This window comes from Suricata suricatta, chromosome 4 (genome assembly GCF_006229205.1).
Source record: "Suricata suricatta isolate VVHF042 chromosome 4, meerkat_22Aug2017_6uvM2_HiC, whole genome shotgun sequence".
Lineage (NCBI taxonomy): Eukaryota > Metazoa > Chordata > Mammalia > Carnivora > Herpestidae > Suricata > Suricata suricatta.
In genome coordinates this window covers 116145220-116169316 of record NC_043703.1, presented here as the reverse complement: position 1 = coordinate 116169316, position 24097 = coordinate 116145220, and the positions used below count along the sequence as shown (strand labels likewise).

Genomic DNA, 24097 nt, shown 5'->3' with positions numbered 1-24097 from the left:
TTAAAATAAATGAATAAATAAGACATCGCCAGCCTGGTCCCAGGATCTGTATAATGTATGATCCACAGAGTAGGAAAAGAGAGATAAAACCAAGAGGCTGGAGGGAAGATAGGCCCTTAGCTAGAGAGGTGCTAAGTGCTTAATTGAAACAGTACATTAAAGAACAAACAAAAAACAAAACAAAACAGAACAGAACACCTTCCTTAACAAAAGAAAACTCCCAAGAATCGAGAGCAAACTTCATGGTAAAGTATTGAAGTCATTCCTATGATATGTAAGACCAAGATAAAAATGTCCTTTCTTGCTGCCAGTACTCAACATCGTAGTGAAGGTCTTACTTTGACAAGAAGACTCAAAGAAGGTATAGTTTTTGGAAAGGAAGAAACCAGAATATCATTATTTGTAGATACTGTTATATACCCAGAGAAGAGGAATAATTGAAAAATCATTATAACTAACAAGAGAATTAAGTGGCTGGTACATGATCAACATATAAGAATCAACAGTTCTTTTATATACCAATAGTAAGCGATTACAAACACAAAGGTTGGGGTGCCTGGGTGTCTCAGTCAGCTAAGCATCTGACATGATCTCATGGGTTTGTGAGTTCGAGCCCCGTGTTGGGCTTTCTGCTGTCAGGACGGAGCCCACTTCAGATCCTCTGTCCCCCGTCTCTCGGCCTCTCCCCTGCTTGCACGCGATCTCTCTCTCTCTCTCCACTCTCTCTCTCTCAAAGATAAACATTCAAAACCAAACCAAAACAAACCACAAAGATCAAAATATACCATTCCCAATAGCAACTAGAAATTATAAAATATTGTACATATACATTTAACCATAGTTAAAATGGTAAATTTTGTTATGTATATTTTGCACAATAAAAACATAAAAATACTATACCTATGATTTACTTGTTTAAAAAAGTGTACCACCCATATGAAGAAAACTCTAAAGCATTGCTTAAAAGAAAAAAAGAAAAGCAAAATAAATGGAGAGATAACCCATGTTCCCAGATGCTATTATTGTTTATTGTTTTAACTGTGTTTTTACACCCCATGAATTACAAGTACTAGAATTATTTTATTTATTTATTTATTTTTACATTTACTTATTTTTTACATTTACTTATTTTTGAGAGACAGAGAGTGAACAGGGAAAGGGCAGAGAGAGAAAGAGACCCAGAATCTGAAGACAAGCTCCAGGCTCTGAGCTGTCAGCACACAGCCTGATTCAAGGCTCGAACCCACAAACTGTGAGATCGTGACCTGAGCCGAAGTCGAACGCTCAACTGACTGAGCCACCCAGGAGCCCCAAGAATTATTTTATACAGGCAATGTTACCTGCTTGTTTACTGATTCCTTTGCTCACCATTCCTTCTTGAATCTCTGATTTTCTTTCTAGGACTTTTTCCCCTTCTTCCTGAAAGGACATTCTTTAGCAGTCCCTTAGTACAGACTTATTAATGCTAAAACTTTGTTTTTGTTTATTGAGATATGTTCTTAATTCACCTCTTTCTTCAAAGGTAGTTTTGCTAAATATATAATTCTATCATGACCATTATTTCCTATTAATTCTTTAGTACACATTTTGCTATTTTCTGTATTCCACTCTTGCTGTTGAGAAATCTTTGTCAACTTAATCGTTGTTTATTTGTGGGTGATATGACTTTCCTTTCTGATTGTCTTTAAAAAATTTTTATGAAAAAATTCTGGGGTGCCTGGGTGGCTCAGTCGTTTGAGTGCCCGGCTTCGGCTCAGGTCATGATCTCAACGGTTTGTGGGTTGGAGCCCTGCATCGGGCTCTGTGCTGACAGCTCAGAGCCTGAAGCCTGCTTCGGATTCTGTGTCTCCCTCTCTCTCTGCCCCTTCCCTGCTCACGCTGCCTCTCTCTCTCTCTCTCTCTCTCTCTCTCTCTCTCTCTCTCAAAAATAAATAAAACATTAAAAAAAAAAGAAAAAATTTCAAATGTACCCAAAAGTAGAGAGAAGAGTTTAATGACTTCCACATTCTGAACACCTGGCATCAACAGTTAAGGTTATTTTGTCAGTAGTGTTTCCTCTATTCTGCCTTCCCTTCTCTGAGGCATTTTGTTTTTTGTTTTGTTTTTGCTGAAGCATTTAAAGCAAATTCCACAGGTGCCTGGCTGGCTCAGTCAGTAGAACATGTGACTCTTGATCTCAGCGCCTTGAGTTCATGCACCTCCTTGGGTGTAGATCTTACTTTAAAAAAAAAAAAAGTTAAAAAAGAGCAAATTCCAGATACACATACAGATTAGATTGTGTTGTTGGTAGCTAAGGACTTTTTTGCTTTATTTTATTTTTGCTAATCTCTTAATATCATCTAATTCCTCATGCATGTTCAAATTTCTCTGATTGCCCCCAAAAGGTCTTTTTTACAGTTGGTCTGTTTGACTCAGCATCCAGGGTCCACATTGCGCATTTGGTTAATATGGCTGATAAGTCTCTTCTCATCGATTGAGCCCTGCTCCACCTCCTTTTTTACGCCATTCATTTCTTGATAATACCAACAGGCCATTCATCTTGTGGAATATCCACAGTCAGCATTGGACTGATTGCTTCCTCATGGCGTCATCTCACTTGTTCCTCTAGCTCCTATATTTCCCCTAAATTGGTAGTTCACTCTAGAGGCTTGGTTAGATTTAGGTATTGCATTATGTTAAGAGGCACATTGTGTTTGGTTTTTGCACTTTGAGGTTAAATGCATCCATTACTGAATTAGAGGGCACAAAATGGTGATTTCCTCCGAACTCTATCATTCCTTCCCCACTTATTATTTGGAATTAATCTATTAGAAAGTTTTCATCAACTATTTGATTGAAATGCTGTTGATGTCATATCAAGGTAAGGAAAGGTATGTGTGTGAAATTATCAAATTATGGAAGTTTATATATTTCATGTGCTCAATATAATGCAGTCATTATTACTTTTGATGCTGAAATTATCCCATTTTTAGTCCTTTCAGTTTGGTTCCTGTATCTTTTTGGCATTACTCTGGTAGTCATTGACAACTTTACTACATTAGTCAGTGAGATCTCCTAGGTTCATCTTGTATATTTCCTGCCCTAGACATGGAATCAACCATTTCTCCAGGGAACCCTTGTTCCTTTTAGTGAGAAACGATATTTAGACAGCAAACTTTGGTTGTTACGGGTGCTTGTTGCTACTGGGTTGTCATTTCAACAGAGGAAAGAGGTGGAAAATACTCATTATTTAGAAAGAAAAGGAAGTCATGAGTTCATATCAATGTTTCCAATTCAGTTTTAAAATTATAGAGGTTTTGGGGCGCCTGGGTGGCTCAGTCGGTTGAGCATCCGGCTTCTGCTCAAGTCATGATCTCACAGTTCGTGGCTTTGAGCCCCGCGTCGGGCTCTGCTGACAGCTAGCTCAGAGCCTGGAGCTGCTTCGCATTCTGTGTCTCCCTCTCTCTCTGACCCTCCCCTGCTCGCACTCTTTCTGTCTCAAAAAAAAAATTTATAGAGGTTTTCAACTGAATTTTTAAAAACTTTAATCTCTGGCTGCTTTTACAACTCTCTGTCTTTAGTATTCTTCAGTTTCCTTATAAGCATCTGGGACAGATTTCTTTTTATTTATTCTGCTTGCTATCATATGGTGCATCCTGCATTGTGAATTCATATATTTCATCAGTTCTGGAATACTCTTCCTTTCTCTCTTCACATGTTGCTTCCCCCGAATTCTTTCCATAATGCCCTCCTGTGATTTCTTTTTTTCTTTGGTGTTTATTTATTTAATTTATTTTTGAGAGAGAAAGAGAGAAAGAGAGAGACAAAACGTGCAAGTGGGGGAGGGGCAGAGAGAGAGAGAGAGAGAGAGAGAGAGAGCGGTCAAAGTAGGGTCCAGGCTCCGAGCTGTCAGAGCAGAGCCCAGTGACGTGTGGCTCTAATGCAACAACTGTGAGATTATGATCTGAGCCTATACAAAAAGACATTTTTGAGACAATTGGGGAAATTTGAATATGACCTACTATGACAGAAATCCAAGGAATTGTTAATTTTGTTAAATGTGATAATGATGTCATATCATTGTAAGAAAACATTGACATATTTTAGAGATGCATTGAGTCTAGAATTTATTTAAAATACTTCAGTAACAGCAAACACACACACACATGAAAAAGATGAAGTAAGTTTGACAAAGTTTCGATAATTGTTGAATCTGGGTAATACTCATATAAGAATTCATTAAACTGTTCTCCCCACTCTTTGGGTGTATTTGAAATTGTCCAAGAAAAAGTCCAAGTCAATATATGTGGAGGCAAATAAATAGAAACAGGCCTTGAAGAGTCCCAGGCAATCTGTTGATAATAGTTACCTGTGGGGCAAGAGGAAGCCGAGGTAAGGTGGGCGCTAAGGCTGACTTTTACTCTTTGTGTACATCAGTATGGTTGGATTTCTTCTTTTTTTCTGGTACAATGAAAATATACTTACGTATTACTTCTATTAATTCTCTGTTAAGAAGGAAGTTGTCTTAGGGTCACTTGCCTCGGAGAGGCCAAGTCAGTACTGTGGAGTCCACTGAATTTGGCAACCAGAGGCTATTGATGACTTTAAGAGCTGCTGGTGGAGTTGATGGCAGGCTGCAGGGGTGAGGGGATGCCAGCATCGAGGTGGGAAGCTCCCCTGTGAAAACGGGCAGAAGGGTGAGAAAGACAGCAGATAGGAGAAGGTGAGTAAAATTTCCAACAAGATGGCATTTTGGAGCAAAGACATTTGTCTGAGCCAGGTGTGAGGGATGGCATGTGATCCTGGACGGGAAAACAGGAAACTGGAAACAGAGTCTGAAGGATCAGAAATAGGTAGAGACAGGTAGATGGGTCAGGATGATTTGTTCAGGAAGCATCCTGTGAATAGTATTCCAGGACTTTGGTGGCTCATTTCCTGAGTGTGTGTGATGGCTGGGGTGGAGCCTGAAAGCATTGGTGCCTGACTACAGAGCAGGATCACTGACATCGAATGGGGACCCTTGTTGGGGCAGGTGCAGGGGAGGTTAAGGGTCCAGGTTGAGAGTGCTGTCAGAAATGGGTGAAGTGAAGCCACTTAGAATCCAGTTGAACAGGAAGGGAATGAGGAAGGAAATCACCTGATACCATGCCTGGCACATTGTAGATGCTCAATCAGTACTTGCTGACTGTTTTCAAGGGATTAGAAGCCTCAGTAAGATTGAAGAGCAAGTCCTGTGAGGCTAAAGGCATAAGAGCTAGAGGAACAGAAGGTCACGGTCACAGAGTGGTGCATCGAGAGGTTAGAACATCAACACTGGGATGGTCTGGGTCATGACCAAAGCTCAGCTTTGGCTTGATGGAGTGGGTTGGGGGACAAGGTCTGCTTAGGAAATCACAGAACGGTGAGGATTTATGAGTGTGAGAAGATCTTAAGAATTGAAGTGCCCTCCCTTCCCTACCAGGTCTCAGCTTTTCTAGGCTTTTGTCTCTGGCCTTCCTATGCATTGGTCCTTGGTTGCACGTCCTCCTTTGTGCCTTCACTCCCCCTTCAGTTAACTTCCTGGCTGAGTGGGAGCCCATCTGAGCTTCTGGGAATCCCTCAGGCGGTTACAGCCCATCAGTAATGTGTCTCCCATCTGCCTCGGGATCTGCTGTCACCTGACTCCTAGATCTTCAGCCTCGTCACACGCTATTCCTCACGTCTGGAGTTTCCTGCGATCATGTGAGCGCCTCTTTGCCTGCTCATAGAGAAAGGGACCATTTACAGTTAGAATCGTTAGGTGTTTTACGGTTGCTCACAACCCAGTGACTTGCCAAAACTTTTTTGTAAGCACCAATTTTTCTACTGCTCACATTATCTCAGGAAGTTAAAATGATACAGGAAATATTAGCAGAGGGAGTCCGGTGGTGGGGATGGGAGATGACACAGAACTATGGTCAGAGGCTGAACTTTAGATTTGCTGGACCAGACACTTGAACTTCGTGGGGTCCCCAAAGTGAGCAGTCTCATCAGGACCGATTCACACTGGCCAAACTGATAAGAGATTGATATATAAGCAGACCTAAACTTGAATTTACAGTAAGGAGTATATTTTTCTTTTTTAAAAAATGTTTATTTATTTTGAGAGAGAGCATGTGCAAGAGAGAGAGCTGGGAAGGGGCATAGAGAGAGGACGACAGAGAATCCTAAGCAGGCTCTGTGCTGCAAGCAAAGAGTCCAATGTGAGGCTGGGTCCCACAAATCATTAGATCTTGACCTGAGCTGAAATCAAGAGCCAGGTGCTTAACCGAGTGAGCCACCCACGTACCCCAGGAATATATTTTTCAAAATGTGCCTCCTATATCTATGATCCTTCCCAAGGAGATCTCTTCCATGTTCATGCTTGAAGAGCCACATATGCCCTGATGACTCCCAAACATGCATCTCTAGGCCCAGTCTATTCTCTTTCTTACCTATCCAATGGTCTCCTTTGACTAATAGACATCTCTTGGCTGTTCCAATTCCTGCCAAGATGAGAATTCACTTGGGCTGCTGGCTTCCTCCCCAAACTAAGCATAGGAGGAATTACAGAGGGCAGTATGAAATCCAGGAAATAGCAACAACAAAGAAATGCCTGGGGAGCTAAAAGGCTCTTTAGAACTAAACTGTGTGTGTATGTGTGGGTGTGTGTGTGTGTGTGTGTGTGTGTGTGAGTAGTTCAGCCTGAGGCAGAGGTGACAGCAATCATAAGGATAAGAGAAGTAATGGACTTTTCTGCTCTTGCCTCTCCTACACCTTTGCATCAGACAGACATTGCCTCTCACCATAGAACCAGAGGCAGTGGCTCAGGCCGCTGGTCAGGGTGCCCATGGAGATGAACTCAAAGCAGCATGAAAGCCCTGTCAGGGTCAAGAGTAGATAAATTAGGGGAAGAACTGTCTTTGAGTGTATCCTCACTCCTTTACTCTTTGCCCTCCAAATCCCCAGCTGGCCCTTCCAATCTGGGAAGGCAGCTTCCTTCCAGCACAGGATGGGTGTGTGTGTGTGTGTGTGTGTGTGTGTGTGTGTGTGTGGTGAGAATGAAACTGAGACCCCAAGGAGTTGGGGGCCAGGTGAAGGCAAGCAGACATGATGCCATGTGATTGTGTGGTGCTGGGGTGCCCCACCAGAGATTGGAGTCCCTGTTCTCTCCTTGAACTTAATAGGCTAACAGACACTGAGTGGCCTTCTGCTCTTCCCCAAAAGGCTGTGTGGAGCATTCCTCAGGGAATATAGTCTCAAACCTAAATAGTGGCACACTCAAAGCATAAAATTAAACCACAAGAAAAGCAAAATGCGTCACATGTAACATCAGAAACAAGAGGACAGAAGCAGGAGTATTAATACAGATGGGCCAAGATTTCAAATCAGTCCTACAAATATACAAAACCAGCACTATAAAACAAAAACCAGAAAAAGCTTAGAAGAACCAAATGAAAATATTAGGTAAGAAAAAGATAATAGTTGAAATAAAGAGCAAATAAGTGAGATGTATAACAGATGAAAAATAAATTAATTAGGGAGTATCATTTTGAGATACAGTCCATAAAGAACTGACTAAAGAATGAGGATATAGGGGTGCCTGGATGGCTCAGACAGTTAAGGGTTCGACTTCAGCTCAGGTCATGATCTTGTGGTTTGTGGGTTTGAGCCCCACATCGGGCTCTGTGCTGACAGCTGGGAGCTTGGAGCCTGCTTCAGATTCTGTGTCTCCCTCTCTCTGCCCCTGCCCTGCATGCACTCTGTCCCTCTCTAAAATAAATAAACAATTTAAAAATTTTTTAAAGAATGAAGGGATAAAAAATAAAAATTGGGAGATCAGGAAGATGAAGTAGAATGCCCACATCTATCATGGGAATTCAGAAGGAAAAAATGAAAATGAATAGAAGAATATATTTGAAGAAATAATAGACACATGTTTTCCAGGTTTGAAAAGGATGAATGACTTCAGATTAGAAGGGCTATAGAGTGGAAAATAAGAGAGAGAAGGGAAAACCCACACAAGATACCAGATGGTAAAATCTAAAAATACCAAAGAGAAAACTTGAAAAGTATTTGATCAACATTAGATCTCTCCATTACAACACCGGGCATAAGAAGATAGTGGAATAATACTTCTTAAGGACTAAAAGAAAATAACTTTGAACTTGGAATTTTATATCCAGCCAGATTGTCATTCAAACGTGAAAAAATTTCTCAGGCAACAAGGCCTCAAAATGCTCCTCATAAAAAGAGCCACATGAGAAAACATCTCTGGAGCACCAGAAAGCAAGGACGCATGAAAAAAACTGAGTGCTTCCAAAGGGTTTAACCTAATATATAAAGCAAACTGTTTACAAAATGTTAACAATTGTTGTTTTTGTTTTTTTTTTAAAAAATGTCTTTTATTTGTTTTTGAGAGACAGAGAGAGACAGCGTGAGCAGGGGAGGGTCAGAGAGAGAGAGAGACACAGAATCTGAAGCAGACTCCAGGCTCTGAGCTAGCTGTCAGCACAGAGCCCCATGCAGGGCTCGAACCCACGAACCGTGAGATCATGACCTGAGCCGAAGCCGGCCGCTTAACTGACTGAGCCACCCAGGCGCCTTAATAATTGTTAAATATAGGTGGAGGGACCTATTGATGTTTATTTCTACTTTTCTAGAAGTTTAGAAATTTTCATAGTAAAAAAAGTTTAAACATTTTGGAGGCAATACACAAATATGAAGAGACACAAATCCAGGAGACTTTGCAAGAAATAGAGTAAGAGTGATTTGATACAATGGTGAAATTTCTCTTGTCCAAACAACAGCAAGAACAACAAACTTAAGACTAAAAAGAGGAAAAAAGAGGAAGTATATCCATAATAGTCCCAAAATAATATTCTAGATAATACAAAAATGATAGTATATTGGAGGTAAATTGAAATTTGGGAAATCCCCAAGTACTTGGAAATTAAACAACACATTTAAATTTTTATTTTATTTTTAATTAATTAATAATTAATTAATTTACATCCAAGTTAGTTAGCATGTAGTGCAAAAATGATTTCAGGAGTAGATTCCTTAATGCCCCTTGCTCACTTAACCCATCCTCCCTCCCAAAATCCCTCCAGCAACCCTCTGTTGGTTCTCTATATTTAAGAATCTCATATAAACAACACCTTTTGATATAACCCATGGTTCAAAGAAAAATCACAAGGAAAATTATTAATCTTCTGAACTGAATAAAAAAGAAACCTTGGGGTGCCTGGGTGGCTCTGTCAGTTAAGCATCTGACTCTTGATTTCGGCTCAGGTCATGATCTCAGGGTTCATGGGTTCGAGCTCTGTGTTGGGCTTCATGCTGACAGTGCAGAGCCTGCTTGAGATTCTCTCTCTCCTGCCACCTCTCCCCTGCTTGCTCTCTCCCTCTCTTTCAAAAATTATAAAAACACTTAAAAAAAGAAAATTTGACGTATCAAAATTTATGGGATGCAGGAAAAGCAGTGCTTTTAGGGAAAGGTATAGCTTTAAACATCAATATTAGAAAAGAAAAATGGTCTCAGATCAATAAGCTTTCCTGAAGCTTCCACGTTAACAACCTGGAAAAAAAGGAGCCAATTGAATCCAAAGCAAGCAGAAGGAAGAAATTAATACAGATTTGAATGTAAACAAATGAAATAGAAAACAGAAAAACAACAGAGACAAAAATCAATAAAACAAGAAGTTAGGTCTTTTGGAAAAGATTAACAAAATTGGCATGTTTTAGGTAGGCTGACCAAGATTAGAAAAAAAAAGAAACAGAAAAAGAAAAAATATAAATTACAAAATCACGACTGACCCTACAGAAATAAAAAGAAGATAAGGGAATGTTACAAATTAAATAACATGGTTGAAATGGATAAATTCCTAGCAAGGTATAGATTATGAAAAGTGGCTCAAGAATATAAAATCTGAATAGATCCACAGCAAGTAAAGAAATATAATTAGTACTTAAAATCTGCCTATAAAAAAAGCTCATTCCTGGAATATTTCACTGGTGAATTCTATCAGATATTTAAAGATGACATAGTCCCCATCTTTCACAAATTCTTTTATAAAGTAGAGAAGGGAACACTTCCCAACTCATTGTATGAAAACTATAGACTAGTGCTCCTTATGAACATGGATACAAAAATTCTTAGCACAGTATTAGCAAATAAAAGTCAGTAATATATAAACAGAATTACATATCATGACCAAGTAGCCTTTATCCCAAGAATGCACGGTTGGCTTAATATCTGAAAATCACGTGCACCTGGATGGCTTGGTCCGTTAAGTGTTAGACTCTGGCTCAGGTCACAATCTCACAGTTGTTGGGTTTGAGGCCCAAGTCAGGCTCTGTGCTGACAGCTCAGGCGCTGGAGCCTGCTTTGGATTCTGTGTCTCCCCTTCTCTCTCTCTGCCCCTCCTCCACTTGTGTGTTCTCTCTCTCTCTCTCTCTCAAATAAATAAACACTAAAAAAAGGTTCTTTAACATCTGAAAATCAATTAATGGAAATCACCATATTAATAAAATAAGGGACAAAAATCATATGTTCATCTCAATAGATACAGAAAAAAACCATTCAACAAAATCCAACATCCATTAATGATAAAAGCTCTTAAACTAGGAATAAAAGAGGACTTTCTCACCTCGATAAAGTATATCTCACCAAAGCCCATAGTCAACATCACACATAGCAGTGAAAGAGTGAATGTATCCCCATAGGAACAAGGCAAGGATGTCCGCTTTTGCCACTTTTAATCAACATCATCCAGGTGGTTATAGATAGTATGACAAGGCTGAAAAGTAAAAAAAAAGATATCCACATTGAAAAAGAAGTAAAACTGTATTCTCAGATTGACATGGTCCTGTATATAAAAATTCCTAAGATATTCGCAAAAAAACCTATTGTTAAGATGGTAATTCTGCCTGAATTGATGTACGAATTTAATGTAACCCCTATCAAAGTCCCAGTTCTTTGTAGATATTGACAAACTAATTCTATAATTAATGTGGAAATGCGAAGGATCCAGAATAGCCAACAAATTTTCAAAAAAGAATAAAGTTGGAGAACTCACACTTCCTGATTGCAAACTTACTACAAAACTATACTCTTCAAAACAAGGTGGTCCCACTTGTAAGATGGACATATAGACCAATGGTCTAGAATTGAGAGTCAGAAATAAGACCTCACATGGAAGGTCAATTTACTTTTGGCAAAGGCGCCAAGGAAATTCAATGGGAAAAAGATATTCTATACAACTGTTGGCAAGGATGTGGAAAATCTGGATCCTTTGTACATTACCAATAGGAGTGTAAAATGGTACAGCCACTTTGGGGAACAGTTTGGCAGTGTCTTAAAAAATTAAAAATAAACCTACTCTTCAACCCAGCAATTCCATTCCTAACTATCTACTGAGAGAAATGAAAACATGTCCACACAAAGACTTGTACATGAATATTCATAGCAGCATTATTCATAATTGCTAAACCCAGGAAACAATCCAAATGCATATCAACAGGTTAATGGATAAACCAAATGTGGTGTATTCACCCTGGAAGACTACTCAGCAATAAAAACGAATAATTACTGATTAATGATACACACATGACATAGAGAACCTCAAAAACACTATAGACACAAAAGACTGTATCTTGTATGATCCCATTTATGTGAATTATACGGAAAAGGCAAATCTATACCAGTAGAAGTAGATCAGTGCTTGCCCTGGTTAGATCTGGGAAAAGGGACTGACTGCAAATGAGCCCTGCAAGGGAATGTTTTAGGGGGATGGAAATGTTCCGAATTTGGATTGTTGTGAAAGTTGCACAACTCTATACATTTACTAAAAATAATTGAATTGTACACTTACAATGGGTGAATATATTATTTTATGGTATTTACTTTAAACTTCAATAACTGTTAAAAAAAAAAGAATCATAGGTTCAGGTACCAGAGTATTGAGGAAATTGAGGAGTATTTTATTCTAGCCGGAGGAAAATCTGTGATAGGCTCAAATCTGAGGGCTATATCCAACTACATACCTGTGATGGGCTGAATAATGGCTCCAAGGATATTCAGGTCCTCATCCCTGGAACCTGTGAGTATAATCTCACATGGCAAATGGGACTTTGCAGATGTGATTAAGTTAAGGGTCCTGTAATGGGAAGGTTATTCTGAATTATCCAGATAGGTAGGCCCTCCATTTAATCCCAATTGCCCTATAAGTAGGAGAAAGCGGGGGATTTAACACAGCGATAAGAGATGAGAATGCGGACATGAGGGGCGGAGGAAGGGGCCATGAGCCACAGAACAGAAGCAAGGAAGCACATTTTCCCCTAGAGCCTCCAAAAGGAATGCGGACCTGGTGACGCCCTGACTTTAGCCCTGTAAAATTGATGTCAGACTTTTGGCCTCCAGAGCAGCAAGGAAATATGTTTGTGCTGTTTCAGGTCACCAGGTTTGTGGTAATCTATGACAGTGCCATAGGAAACAAATATCATATCCAACCTCAAGCAGATTTGGTATGTATTTTACAAATTTTGAATGAGTTGCAAATACATAAAAACTTGTAAATTTCACAATATAGTCTGAATTTTTGTGGGTTTTTTTTTTACGGGAAAATTAGGCAGCATAGATCTTCCCCATCAACGTAATGATAATTGCCCAGAACCCAGTCACCCTCCATCAGCTTTGTGGTCTTCTGTGGCCTGTTTATTTTCTACATATGCCTGCCTCCTGTGGGCATATCGGAGTTTGTGCCTCCTGCCTCACTTTACTTATTTATTTGAGAGAGAGAGAGAGAGAGAGAGAGAGAGAGAGAGAGAGAGAGAGAGAGAGAGAGTGTGTGTGTGTGTGTGTGAGCAGGGGAAAGGTGCAGAGGGAGACAGAGAGAACTTAAACAGGCTCCATGCCCAGCACAGAGTGTGACATAAGGCTCCCTCTCACAACTGTGAGATCATGACCTGCACCCAAATCAAGAGTCAGAGGCTTAACCCACTGAGCCACCCAGGTGCCCCTGTGTCTCCTACTTTAGAATGGTTACTGGGGTTACCTGGGTGGCTCAGTCAGTTAAGTGTCCGATTTCGGCCGAGGTCATGATCTCACGGTTCGTGAGTTTGAGGCCCACCTGGGGCTCTGTGCTGACAGCACAGATTCTGTGTCTCCTCTTTCTGCCCCTGCCCAACTTGCACTGTCTATCTCTCTCTCTCTCAAAAATAGAAATAAGCATAAAAAAATTAATATGCAATGGTTGCCATAGCTTTCTACATCTGAAGACATGGGTCTGAATGTGGCATCTTCCTCACTGGCATGGATTATGACTATCTTCTTTTTGAGACGGTCAAAGAGGAAAGAGGGGTCACTTATACAGCTGCTTAACTGGTTCATCCCGTATCGTGTAGGGCATGTGCTGAGCGAAGAGCTCCTGCTCACATGATTAGAGGGATTCAACATTTCTGTCCAGCTTCTGGCCTTTCTAGGATCTTTGGGGGCAGACAGTCTCTCACATTCACACTCTGCTTGTTGTTTCCACTTTACCATGTTCTGATCCTTCACCTCCTGGGGCTCCAGGACCACTACCTTCTCTTGAAAGGGGCTGTTAGCATCTTGGAGGCCTCAGAAGGGAGGCATTGGGAAAGTGGTCCCTGAGTCTGAGATGTGAACACAGACTGTGCAGTGATTTGCTTCAGCACTGAAATCTTGGGGTGAACTACGAGGCACAAACAAGAAATCTTAAAAGTAAATATGAGAAAATGCTCCAGTATCCAAGGTCAAGTACACCTCAACTCCTTTCTGGGCACTCCCTCTCTTATCCCTCAACTCCCTCCACCCGCAAGCCTGGGCTCCCTTTCTCAGGTCAGATGGCAAGGTTGTTCTTTCCACACTGACCTGTCCTCTTGTGGAAAGACTCACAGCTTTCCAGACACCTGCTCACTTGTGGCACGCCCTGTGCCCGCCTCCCCGCCACCACCTCCGCCCACCTGCTCCCACCGGAAGACACCATCGCTCTGGCCAGTGCACCTCCCAGCCTCTGGATTCTTCAGCCTGGCTGGTAGTCTGTGCACAGCCTCACGAAGCAGCCTCACGGAAGCACTTCAGCACTGCCTGTGGAGGCCTCTCAGGGTCTCCATTCTCAAGAGGAAATTCACCTCAGTTCCTTTTGGCTACCTTCCTGGCTCTCCTCCCAATTTCCTGTGGGTAATGGCTCTGACCAGGGTATACCCACCCCCTTGCCCAAAACAGGACTGCAGAGACTGCCCGGTCTGCATATTATTTGTTAAAAAGAAATATTTTCCTCACCCATAAGTAGGTTTGCATTGCCCTTAGTAGAAAATTCCAGATCTTTAAGGTGGCGCAGAGATCCTGGATGGGTAGCTTCTGCCTTTCCCTCTTGCCATCCCACTCAGTGCTCAGGCCACACCAGCCTTAATACAACGGCATAAATCTCCCAGCTTTCCCTGGCTTGAGCCTTTGCATAAACGCTTCCCTCTTTGTGCAAACTGTTCTGGGCTTCTTTTCCACTCCTCATCTTTCTCTGGTCTTGCCTAACATCATTTCCCCAGGAAAACCTTCCCTGACCTCCCAGCTGGAAGGAAGTTCCCCTGTCTATGTCCCCAGTAGAACCCTATGATACAGACACCCATAATCCTTTGCTCTCCCTCACAGCACTTACTGTCACTTGCAGTTTTGTGTTTTGGGGGCTTTGTATTTACTGTCTCCCTCAGGAGAGTTTCTCTCCTCATGGGAGGAGCTTCTTGAGAGGCTGTGTCTGTCTGTCTGTCCCACATGAATGAAAGGGAACCATTTACAAAGACACTCTCAACCCCACCATCCCCAGCAATTTGAAATATGCAGAGCTCCTCACCGTTTTGAACCTTTGTATTTAAAATAAGATATTGAATGTATCTTTATAATTTGCCTAATCAAAATGCCCAAGGCTTAAGTGTTTTTCTCAAAATAAACGTGAGGTCAGCAAAGCCAATGTCTAGGAATGCAAATCCTCACGCATGAAGACCACAGCTCCTTCCGGATGGGAAGGTCCGAGTCCTCTGGGAGGCTGAGGCGGTGGTCTCTGCAGAGGAAAGCTTCTCACACGCGGCCCAGAGTGGGGAGGCTGGCTCTGAGAGGGGGAAGCCCAGCCCAGGGCTCCCCTTTCCTCAGCAGCCCACACAGCTCCTGGCCTTCTCTGATATGTTATGACCTCTTCATCTCTGTTAATGGAAATTTAGCCTCCACCCCAAGTGGTTTGCTGTTTTAAATTTTCTGGAAATGAACATCTTTCTACAAAGATCTTTGAACACTTGTGTGAAGATTTCCACAGGGTAAACTTGTAGAAATGGAATTGCCAGATTAAAGGGATGACCCATTTAAAATTGTTGATATATCCTGAGAAACTGATCTTCAAGAAGGCTGTGCCAGTTCATATTCATGCCAAGGGTATCCCTTTGCCCCCACCTGGATATCACTGTTGTGCTAATATGCAATTTAAAACTAATAGTGAGGTTAAGCATTTTTTCATGTTTAATTGCCCTTTGTATTTCCTGTGAACTCTATTCAAATTCCTTGAGCAGTTCAGGAAGAACCCAAATATAAAAAATATACATCTATATTTTATTCTATTAGTTGACTGAGATCTTTAATCTTATTAGTTGGCCAGATCTTTAATCTATCAGGCATCATGTTTTTATGAGTTAGAGCTCTAACTTTGTATTTAATATTTATTACTGTTATTATTGTTATTAATAATATGAGAGAGAGAGCGTGAGTGAGTGGGGGAAGAGGAGCAGAGGGAGGGAGAATCTTAAGCAGGCTCCGTGCTCAGTGTGGAGCTCCATGGAGGCTTGATTCCACGACCCTGGGATCATGACTTGAGCTGAAATCAAGAGTTGGATGTTCTACCAACTGAGCCACCCAGGTGCCCCACTATTTTTTTTTTTTAGTTTTTTTGTTGTTTGTTTATAAGTAATCTCTACACCGAACACGGGGCTTGAACTCACAACCCTGAGATCAAGAGTCACATGCTCTCCTGACTGAGCCAGGCAGGTGCCCCTATTACTATTCTTTTTATGAGACTGACGCGCTGCCTACTGCGCTAAGGAGGCACCTTACTGTTCTTTTTAAAAGATGGATGTTAACGTTATCTTTTCCCTACATATCTGAAATGTCGCCTTTATCATAGATTAAATTCTTATGCAAGTCTAAGACTGTTTTCAGACTCCATTCTGTTCCTGCTGACTATTTGCCTAACTCTGTCTTCACCCCACATGTTTGAATCATTGCAGCTTTGCAACACATGCCTAGTACCTAGTAGGCACTCAACAAATATTTGTTACTCTATATTCTACTCTTTTTTAAAAATTTTTTTAATGTTTTATTTTATTTTTGATACAGAGAGAGACAGAGCATGAGAGGGGGAGGGACAGAGAGAGAGGGAGACACAGAATCTGAAGCAGGCTCCAGGCTCTGAGCTAGCTGTCAGCACAGAGCCTGATGCGGGGATTGAACCCACGAACGTGAGATCTGACCTGAGCTGAAGTCTGAGACTTAACCGACTGAGCCACCCAGGCACCCCAATATTCTACTCTTTATAATATACTTGAGAATCAATAATTTCAAGTTATTTTAAAACCTACTGAGATGTGCATTTCCCATACTCCTTGAGCAACTTTGTTTTAGATGTATCTTTTATTGATATCATATTTTTGCATTTTGAAGCCATATCTGAAAGTATTTTCTTTGAGTTGGCAAGTTTCCACCATTCAGTTATTGTTATACAGACTGATAGATTTGCTCTTGTCATCTGTTATAATTTCAGATTGTCTTTAAATAGTTCCTTGCCGGGCGCCTGGGTGGCTCAGTAGGTTAAGCCTCTGACTTCAGCTCAGGTCATGATCTCACATCCGTGGGTTTGAGCCCTGCGTCAGGCTCTGTGCTGACAGCTCAGAGCCTGGAACCTGCTTCAGATTCTGTATCTCCCTCTCTCTCTGGCCCTTCCCCTCCCATGATTTGTCTCTCTCTGTATCAATAATAAATAAAACATAAAAAAAACCTTAAATAGTCCCTTGCTACTTTCCATCATTTGCTTCCTGGTCTATTGTCTTCATTATTTCTCCCCACCTCCAGCAATTTGAAAAATGTTTAACTTTTAATATTAATCTTCATCTTTTTACTTTTAAATAAATATCCTACAGCCTGTATTACTGCAAAGTCACTCCTCTCAGAAGCTAGAGACAGTGAAGATCTAAAAATACAACTAATATATTTGATGTATTAGATATAATAGAACTCCACACCCAAGAGAGAATTCATATTCTTTTTGAGCACAGGAAGAACATTTGCATTGGACATAAAAGGAGCTGTAATAAATTTCATGGTATCAATAACATACAGAGCATGTTGTCTGCCCACAATGCACTAAAATTATAAATTAATAACAAAGGTAAGGCTTAAAAGCACACGCCTCTTGCAGTTTTGCTTGCCCCACAGTCCCCTTAGAACTCTTCCACCTGCCCCTCCCTCCTGGATTACTAGATGACTCTGGGAAACTTGAAACCCTCACTCTACACAGCAATTCAGGTTCAGTTCTCAAAAACTCAGCTCCCAGACCAACTTTATTCATCTGGAATTCCTCATGTATCCAGCAGAAACAAAAGGGTCATCTTCTGATTTACCAGGCAGGATCTGCCCTCCTAAGCATCTGCCTTGGGCTCAGGTCATGATCTCATGGTTCTTGTGTTCAAGCCCCGCATTAGGCTCTCTGCTGTCAGCACAGAGCCTCTTCAGGTCCTCTGTCCCCTTCTCTCTCTGCCCCTCCCCCTGCTCTCAAAACTAAACATTAAAAAATCATTATGAAGGCATGGATTTAAATATATTTAATATATTTCAATCCATTGATTATTATCTTGGCCATGCTCTATTTGTTGCACTTTTGGCTGGTGGAAGCCTCTCAAGTTGGCTTCTGAGTCCTTCCTGACAATCCTAGTTAAGTATTTGATGGCTTTCTTCTAATATGGCATCTGGGAAGCGGGCAAGAGGCAGATGCCCTCTGTAGCCTGCAGGTTTGGTGAGACCACCTCTGCTTAGGCCCATCTTTGAGGAGGAAACACTGTACCTTCTAGGTTTCTGGTTCGAGCCAGAGGGGTTCAGCAAGAGAGGGACTACAGAAGAGGGAGCTGCTGGAGGTGGGGAAAATGATGAGTACAACTTTTTAAGTTTATTCATTTATCTTGAGCTAGAGAGAACCAGTGGGGGAGGAGGGAGAGACAGACAGAGAGAGAGAGAGAGAGAGAGAGAGAGAGAGAGAGAGAATCTGAAGCCGGCTCCAGGCTCTGATAGGTCAGCACAGAGTCTGATGAGAGGCTTGGACTCATGGACTGAGAGATCATGAACTGAGACAAAGTCGGATGCTCAACTAAGGCCATTCAAGGCACCCGTCATTTGCTCCTTTTAGAGTTGGGTTATCTTTCTATTGTTGAATTGTAAAAGTTCTTTATATATTCTGGATACAGGTCTTTTATCAGATATATGATTTACAATTATTTTCTGCCATCCTGCAAGTTGTCTTTTCACTTTCTTAATGGTGTTCTTTGAAGCACAAAAGCTTTTAGCTTTGATAAAGTCTAGTTTATCTATTTTTTTCTTTGGTTGCTTGCGCTTTTGGTGTTCCAAGAAAGTTTTGCCCAATCTAAGGTCACGAAGATTTACTCCCTTTTCCTCTGAGAGTTTTATTGTTTTAGTGCTTCCATTTAGGTCTATGATCTATTTTGAGTTAATTTTTGTGTATGGTGTTAAGGGGTCCAGTTAATTCTTTTGCATGTGAATATCTAGCTGTCCTAACACATTCATTGAAAAGGTTCACTGAATAATCTTGACACCTCTGTTGAAAAATCAATTGGCCATAAATATATGGGTTTCTTTCTAGACTCTCAATTCTTTCACTGATCTGCCTGTCTATCCTTATGCCAGTATCATACTGTCCTGATTTGTAGTTAAGTTTTGAAGTTGAGAAGTAGGAGTCCCCTAACTTTGTCCTTTTCCAAGATTTATTTGGCTCTTCTGGGTCCCTTGCATTTCCATATGATTTTTAAGACTGACTTGTCAATTTCTACAAAAACAGCAGCTTGGATTTTGTTGGAGAATGTGTTGGATCTGTAGATCAATTTGAGGAGTATTGCCATCTTAAAAACATTGCCTTTTATCCAAGAACATGGAACATCTTTTCTTTTATTTAGGTCTTTGTTAATTTCTTTCAGGGATCTTTTGTAGTTTCCAGTGTACAAGTGTTACACTTCATTAAATTCATTTCTTAGTATTTTATTTATTTTTTAAAGGCTTTTCTAAAAAACAATAAAGGCTTTTCTAAATGACATTGACCATAGCAACTTCTTAAACATTTTTACAAATGTTTATTCATTTTTGAGAGAGAGAGAAATAGAGTGGGAGCAGGGGAGGGATAGAGAGAGAGGGAGACACAGAATCTGAAGCAGGCTCCAGCTCTGAGCTGTCAGCACAGAGACGGATGCGGGGCTTGAACTCACAAATTGCGAGATCATGACCTGAGCCGAAGTCAGATGCTCAACTGGCTAAGCCACATAGGCAACCCTATATTTTATTTTTTGATGCTTTTACAAACAGAATTGTTTTTTTGATTTTATTTTCAATTGCTTATTACTAGTGTGCAGAAATACAATTGATTTTAGTACTTTGATCATGTATCCTGTAAACTTGCTGAACTCATTTATTAGTTTCAATGGTTTCTTAGTGGATTTCTTAGGATTTTCTACTTATAAGATCATGTAATCTGCAAATGGAGATAATTTTATCCTTCCTTTCCAATGTGGACAACCTTTATTTATTTTTCTTGCCTAATTGCCCTAGCTTGAACCTCCAGCACAATCTTGAATAGAAGTGGAGAGAGGACATCCTGTCTCTCCAAATTTTAGGGAGTATACCATGATTTTAAATGGCTATTGTTTGTAATGATGCTAATTTTTCTCATAACAATTTCTCTTACAATTCCAAAAAGAATTAGAGCTTACGTGGATGAATACACAGGTGAGAATAGCAATAAGATCTTTGAGAAAAAGAAATGAGTGAAGATTTGCTCTTCTGTTGTAATAATGCATTAAAAAGGCAACAATAATTAAAACAGAATGGCATGAGCAACAAGAAAGAAACCTCAGCGGAATAAAAAACAAAGTTCAGACTCTGTCTGCAGTATATATAAGAATGTATATGAGAAAACCAATGGCCAAGGGTAGGGTTTTGACATAAGTATTGGGAACTACTGACTGCTGTTGGGGGAGAGAGAGTTCGATTTCCAAACCTTGCACTAAAATAGTATATAGAAGAATTTAAAGATAATGAAAGAACAAAGAAAAAGCCAAACAACTTAAAAGCTGGAAAAAATATGAGTGGATATTATTGGACCTGTGAGTGTGGAAGAATTTAACCTTGAGACAATGGAAGAAATTCAAGGATTTGACAACATAACCTCTTTTGTCAAACTTATTTGCAAAATATATAAGACAAAATGTTATTCTTAATAAAGTGTTAACATAAATTAATAAGAAATTAAGACTTCAAAGAAAAATGAGCATAGAAAATAGATAATTCAGAGAATAGACAACTCAGTTTAAAAGGAAATATAGATGGCTAATAACTGAAAAATAAAGTTCAATCTCATTGGCAATCGAAGAAATGCAAATGAAACAAGGAAACACAAGCATTTGCTTTCAGCAAAGATTTCTAAGATGATAATACTTATCACTGTTTAGTGCGTGTTAAGATGGCTCTCTTATTAACCCTTTGAGGTGACTTCTATTATTAGGCTCATTTTATAGACGTAGAAACTGAGACTCAGTGGGGTTTAGTCATTTTCCCAAGCTTACAATGCCGGTAACTGGTGGCACTAGAATTTGAACCTGGGCTCTGTGACTCTGTTATGGTGAGGGGCCTAGAAAACAGATGGGGGAAAGGGGAGGTAAAGAGCAGGGGAAATGCAGCCTGAAGAGCCAGGCAAAGATATTGGAAGTTCCTATGTGTAAGGGCGAATGGGCTTTTATGGTATTGCAGAGAGAAGCAACAAGTGGAAATTACACAAAGGACTTTTTTTTTTTAATAGCAAGACCTAACCCCTAACTGACTAGGGAGGCCCAGGAAGGCAAGTGCACACCCGGCCCTGGGGAGGTAGGGGAAACCAGAGGGGTCCTTAGTCTAACCTCCATGGCAGGCTGCAGGGCATGGGGATGTTGGTGGTCTCATTTTCTAGACGGCCAAGACTTCAGTGTCTTCAGAGTTTCTGCTCTTTTCTCAGCCACAGATAGCTAAAAGACTCCGCCCCTTCCTCCTAGGGCCAAGTGACCTGCAGGGGAGTCCTGCCTGGCTTCACTGCCCTCCTTTAGCTGCAGTCTCAGGCCAACAGGAAGCCAGAGCTTGCCAAACTGCGTGGGCCAGAGCAGGAGGAAGGAGAGCGGGAGCAGTCCATCTGAGTTCTCTTTTGCCCTTTCCTGCAGCCTTGCTACTATAGCGGGGAGAGAGAGGAGGCAGTCTAGTCATGTCAGAGAACTAGGCAACAGGTGAAACAGCACCATCAAGGAAGGGTGACTAACGTATGTGAGTTGCAGTTTGGTAAAGATGTCTTCATTTGCAAAGCCCTTGGGGAATCCATTCTTAAACTTGGGGCTTCATCCTGAGTGCAACCTTGGTTAAGTCTGTTAATATTTTTTATACCTCAATTTCCTCATCTGTAAAATGGGTATGACAACACTTCCTGCTTTATCAACTCCAAATGATGTAGTGCTTATAAGACTAACAAGCTAGAGTAAGAGCAGAGTGCTACAGGCAGTAGTCACTCGGACCTGAGTTCAAGCCCATTCTCTGCAAGCTTCTAGTTAGAAACTTAGAGAAAATTACCCAGGCTCTCTGTGCTTTAGTTTCTTCATCAGTGAAAATGAGGGTGGCAATAGCACCTGCCTTAAACGGTTGTCCTCGGGGGTAAATGAGATAATACATGTAAAGTAAATGGTGGAACCGGGACTCCAACGCCCACTCCAAAGCTACACTACAATTGCTTCACACGCATAATGCATATAAAATCAACAGCAGAGTGTAGAGAAAAGCTTGGATAGAAACAATAAATTGCTAACAATGTTTATTTCGGGATGGGGAGATTATGATCTATTTGTATTTCCTTTATATTTTTCTGTATTTTTCAAGTTACGTTTATAATGAGAAGAAAAGCTGTATATGATTTTCAGATGCGTTGAGATCATTTGTGATGGTCTCCACTGCATGAAAACCTTTCACAGTATTTTCTCACGCAATCTTCTCAGCAACTGCTTCAAGTAGGCATCATTATCCTCATTTTCTAGATGAGTAAATGAGGCTGATAGAGGTTAGAAAGCTGGTTTAATCTTCAGATCGTATTGCTGTGAAGTGGCAGAGAGCCAAGACCCACAGGCAGATCGGGCTGCTATCCACAGGGATGTTGAACCATGCGGCCCAGTGCCCAGGACTCCTCCACCCCAGGCTTCAGAATGCAGGGACAAGGTGGCAGGCTGTCAGGATCCGGCTTGTGGTGGGTGTGTTCCCATGGATCCCTCGTGCCTGGTGTACTGGCTCCCTACCTCCATATTGTGGTGGAGGACATGGCCTGCAGGCAGAGTTGGGATTTTGGCATCCTTCTCTCATAGCACAGGAAGTCAAGGGGGGACTGTGGAAAGTCTTCCCAAGAAGAAATACAGGCTTCTACCATAAAAGTGTCCAACAGAGGAACTAAAAATAATAGGAAAACCACATAAAATTGAGGGACGGAAGTGGGTGTGAGATACATTATCTGTCACAACAGGAAGACAATAGATAATGGCCCTGATAAATCCATCTATGTAAGCATTTTATGTAAAGAGATGGAGGTACTTGCCAGGCTTGAAAACACAAATGCCTGTAAGTCGGTGTTCTTTGGATCCAGCGGTGGAGAGGGAGTCTTTTGCTTTTCATCGTAAGCACTTTGGTCCTATTTGATTTTTTTTAGGTGGATGTGTTACATTTTACTTAAAAATTATGATTTTAAGACTTAGAGGCTGTGGGGTCATCTGCGTGGTTTCAAATCCCACCTTTGCCAGTTATGGATCTTGGGCAGTTTAGCCTCTCTAAGCTGCAATTTTACCTTCTGGAAAATAAGGATAAAACCCATACTCATCCAGAAGGTTGCTCTGAGGATAAAATGAGGTAATACATATAAAGTACATTGACCAGCACTGGCCGAAATGCACCATCTATAATTACCAACCACTGTTATCATTATTAATAATAAAACCAAGCTTCAAATCCTACCCCTGGGCTTTGCACACAGGCACACAGTAGGCACTTAATGGGTGGAAGTAATTGTTTAAAACTCCCACTAGAGCCTATAATTTCCGTCAACCCGTGACGCAGGAGCTCCAGCTGAAATATTGATGTCGTTACTTATTTATTCATCACCCTGCTCTCCACCGCAGTGTCAGTTAAGGGCGAGTCCAGCTCTCCCGCCTTCCGCGGCGTGGTCTCGCCTCATCAGTGAGTCCCTGAAACGCGCGGAGGTCCGAACCCGCGGCAGCTCACCGGCTTCCAGCTCGCTGTTGCGGGCCTGTCACGTGCCAGAAAGGGACTCACTTCTGGTTTCACGCAGTATCTTCCCTGGCAGGGTCGGGCTGTAGGAGGGTGGTGAGAGGCTCGAGATGAAGGGGGCCGTAGGGTCCCGCCCCACCCCCACTTGCCGGCGCCAAGGGGATGGCCATTACAGGAGGGGCGGGCCGGGGCAGTTGTAGGGCAGGGCTTTCGGAGCAGGGACATCTTGAAGAAAGATTTGGGATTGGCCGGGAGACGCGGAGCGGGCTTTTCATACCGGGCAGAGGGTGCCGCGCTCCCGCAAGCGAGGCGGGGTTCCGCGGGTGCCCTCAGGCTGGGCGGGGCCAATGTTGGAGCCCCGCCCGCTCCTCTGCAGTGGCCGCACGCCCCTCCCTTTGGTCCCAGTCGGCCGCTCCAGCTCCGGGCGGGTCTGCGGAGGCCAGCGCCGGGGCGCGACAGCCAGTGCCCCAGCCACACTGCCGCACCGCCACGCGGGTCTGGGTCGCGGGG

At 41.7% G+C, this 24097-nt stretch overlaps 1 protein-coding gene and 1 long non-coding RNA gene across 3 annotated transcripts in view; one reads left to right on the top strand and one right to left on the bottom strand.

Moving 5' to 3' along the window:
- The window catches only part of RAB11FIP5 (RAB11 family interacting protein 5), a 106720-nt gene that overhangs the window by 44771 nt on the left and 37852 nt on the right, over window positions 1-24097 (top strand). The gene's annotated exons all lie outside the window — the stretch shown is intronic.
- On the bottom strand, window positions 22108-24091 carry LOC115289959. 2 transcript variants are annotated; one of them, XR_003907896.1, is made up of 3 exons: window positions 23865-24091; window positions 23582-23670; window positions 22108-22756 (listed from the first exon to the last, which is right to left on the bottom strand). It is a non-coding gene; the product is annotated as an uncharacterized LOC115289959 (long non-coding RNA). The 2 variants fall into 2 exon arrangements; XR_003907895.1 differs by lacking the exon at window positions 22108-22756 and having other exon boundaries at window positions 23434-23670.